Raw genomic sequence first — 3,604 nt, 5'->3', positions numbered from 1 at the left:
CAACTACAGACTAAACCAGAGACTTTACATCACAGCTTCATCATAAGTCAGAGATTTCGGCATCACCGCTCTGGGTCTGTTTGTGTATTTCATTACTTTATGAATTACACTTCATAATTATGTCAGGCTGCTCTCTTCCAGCATTTGTAGGGACACCTTGAAATTCATAGATATACCATGAAAACATGTTGTATGTTATCAACATCATCATGAGGCGCTAAAGCAAACACAAGGCAACAAACAGATCTCTCCTCCAGGAGACCGCTCATGTGAAACCAGAAGTCAACGTGGATATCTTCGTAACTTGCGTACTTCAGTAACGACCCTTCTGTAGTTATTTTAACTCTTTAAAAACCAAACTAAGTGGTCTTGTTGTCTCAACCTAACTAAGTAGTATTGTTGTCTCAACCTAACTAAGTAGTTTAGTTGTCTCAACCTAACTAAGTAGTTTTGTTGTCTCAACCTAACTAAGTAGTTTTGTTGTCTCAACCTAAGTAGTTTTGTTGTCTAAACCTAACTAAGTAGTTTAGTTGTCTCAACCTAACTAAGTAGTCTTGTTGTCTCAACCTAACTAAGTAGTTTAGTTGTCTCAACCTAACTAAGTAGTTTTGTTGTCTCAACCTAACTAAGTAGTTTTGTTGTCTCAAACTAACTAAGTAGTTTTGTTGTCTCAACCTAACTAAGTAGTTTTGTTGTCTCAACCTAACTAAGTAGTTTTGTTGTCTCAACCTAAGTAGTTTTGTTGTCTAAACCTAACTAAGTAGTTTAGTTGTCTCAACCTAACTAAGTAGTTTTGTTGTCTCAACCTAACTAAGTAGTATAACAAGATCAATATGAGGATCTTAAATGATATGACCTCCTCCCGATGGTCTTGCTGTGGAGAGATGTTTTTCAGACTGAACCATTTTTTTCTTTACATCAGTGATATACAGGTGAAGCTGCAGTAACAGTTTCACTATCTGTCCCTTAATTCTGCTGCTGACACTTTTAGAATCATGGACTTTCCTTTGTGGATTGTTGAAAGCAGAATTTAAACATAGCACATGTGGCGCTGGATGCGTAGCCTTATATGGTATGTTATTATTGAGGCTCATCAACAAGTCTGCGAATCTGACGGATCTCATTCCAGCCGACCGTATGAAAAACAAAGTAAGAGGAAGTTAAGATAAGGATACGAGAATGAGGTCCGTTATCCATTCAAATGTGGTGACAGAGTCATCGTGTTTGATCAGTTGTTCAAAAGTGACTAAAATAGTTGTTTCGTGTTTAGATGGAGAAGCTCAACTTGTTTACTTTCTCTCCTCCACACGGTCGACCAATCACAGCGTTGAGTGGGAGTGGACGTCGGAAAGTTACACATATTATTTCTGACGTGGGAGGAGGAGGGTCGACCAATCCGATAAACTCTCCTGTTGGATTTAAACTGGCAGCTGGAATATATCATAATAATAATAATCATAATGTAAACTAAAATAATGAAAGCTCTTCAACTAGATTTAGTCGCCAAGATCAGGAAGAAATGCAGAATCCACCTCATTCAATATTGAGGCCTTAGTGGTTCACATTTATATCATTTAATTAATTACTGAAATGACCGAAAACCAGAAGACATGCATGGTGACATACCCGGTGGATACATTCAGAGAACCAGCATCGTACAGCTGCACTGTTTTCTTATTTTTACAGCTCTTCACCATAGCGACGGCAGCTGAGGCTCATGGGTACTGTAGTATTTGAAACCAGAAACACACACGTTCATATAATCAGTAAACTGCTGACTCAGCGTTGTGTACTCACCGTGCCGGGTCGCTCAGGTTCTCGCTCTGAAGCTCTTTTTTCAGCTGGATTTGGCCGAGTCGTCGTTTGTGAGGAACAGAATAAGTTGGCCCAGCGAGCATCACTTCACTTTATAACCTCCCCGTGAAGGTCGCCTCAGCACGTGACCTGCTGCGCCGCGACCGATTGGTCCGGCCGGTCCCCTCCGCCGGTCATAAAAGGCCTGCTGTGGTCAGCGTGGAATACCAGAGTGAAGCAGGCTGCAGAAGCTCCCTCTCTGTCTGAGGGCTATCTATGGAAACTGTCTCACTGTCCTCATCTGTCTTTGTTTCTCTGGACTCGTCCATTCAGACTGCATCTCTGTCTTCATCTTCTATTTTAATGATATCACAGTTTTTGCCATCATTTCTTTCTCATGTGATGACCTCAGATAAGCCCCGCCCCTCTTAGCTACTGTTTCTTTGCATGTCGATCTTTCTGTTCCCACATGACACACGTGCAGTTTACGATGAGGACGGCGGTGGATTTAGCGCTCACTATCAGTGAAGTCCTCGTATTCAGGAGGACAAAGAGAAAAGCAGCTTCTCATATTCAGCCACGTCTGACGCGTAGAAACAGCAGTTCATCAGCTGTAGATAGACTTCTTCTATACGTCTGCTCTTTAAAGATGGCTGCACAGATGCTAACATGTTAGCTCAGCTCTGTGTAATACTGGAAATAAAAAAACAGGTCCCTGGTTTATTTTCAGCAGAACTAAAGAATCCTCTTTGTTCTTGTTCTGCAGGTTCTAGAAGCGAGGTAGAATAACTGTTTGTCAGCAGCATTGTGGGAAAACTGCAGATTCTCATGAAACGTGGTGGAAGGGAGGACAGAGACCGATGAAGGAGCCATCTGATGTTGGTGTGGATCTGAATCCTGGTTGTTTTTCACTCTTGTTAACATTACAAGAAGTCTGCGCTCTTCTAGGTTTCCATGTTTCACTTTGACATGAGAACTGATGAGTCACTGTCCTCAGATCTCAGGCTTAACTTACTGAGTTCCGTGTTGTTTGGTCAGAAGTATCCCAAATAAGAACCAGGTTGTAATAGAGCAGAATCGTCCCTGAACCTAAACATAGGCTTAATCTCCCATCAGCCCCCTCTCTGTGATCCCTCGTCAGTGAATGACAGCTATGAATGAGGCAATGACACACACACACCTTTCATTCACTGCTCGTGTGGCACACACACACACAGCGGGCATCACCAGCATTTGGACGGCGGTGTGTTGTGATACGTCAGATAAAAGTGATAAATCAGCTGTGGGATTAAACCAGAGCTTCCAGCTTCAACATGACGCCGTTGTTTCTCTTCAACCCTCTGATGGAAAAGCACGTTTTCAAAACTACAGCGTTCATCACAGACAGAAGCTGTAAGAACTGCTGTAATCATCAGATTTCAATCACTCCGATGGTCCTTGAACACATCACGTTCTGTAAAAAACAACCAAAACAAAGCTTACAATTATATTTCATCAAAAACATTTTATTCTTCATGTTTCATTATAAATGTTTCCTCTAATAAAGAGTTCACTTTAACATGATGGTGTAAAAACATTAAAGTGTGAAACTATGACGTCATGATTGACTCATCTGAGACCAACAGTCATGTGACCACAAGACAGGAACTCTGACTGAACTACAGGAAGAGAGGAGAGGAGGAGAGAGGAGAGGAGAGAGGAGAGGAGAGGAAAGGAGGAGAGATGAGAGAGAGGAGAGAGAGGAGAGATGTTTCTAACTGGTCAAACTTGGAGACACTATGAACATGTTGGATATTTAGATTATATTCTT

At 41.6% G+C, this 3,604-nt stretch overlaps 1 protein-coding gene across 1 annotated transcript in view; it reads right to left on the bottom strand.

Annotated features, from left to right (window-relative positions):
• The window catches only part of LOC306704954 (myosin-7-like), a 28,085-nt gene extending 26,221 nt beyond the window's left edge, over positions 1-1,864 (bottom strand). Inside the window, exon 1 of the mRNA XM_079171570.1 lies at positions 1,798-1,864. The gene's annotated coding sequence lies outside the window, so the exon portion shown is untranslated. The remainder of the gene's footprint in view (positions 1-1,797) is intronic.
• Between the last annotated feature and the right edge of the window lie 1,740 nt (positions 1,865-3,604).

The sequence above is a fragment of the Pholis gunnellus genome, assembly GCF_910591455.1.
Source record: "Pholis gunnellus genome assembly, chromosome: 2".
Lineage (NCBI taxonomy): Eukaryota > Metazoa > Chordata > Actinopteri > Perciformes > Pholidae > Pholis > Pholis gunnellus.
This window is presented reverse-complemented; position numbering and strand designations above follow the sequence as displayed.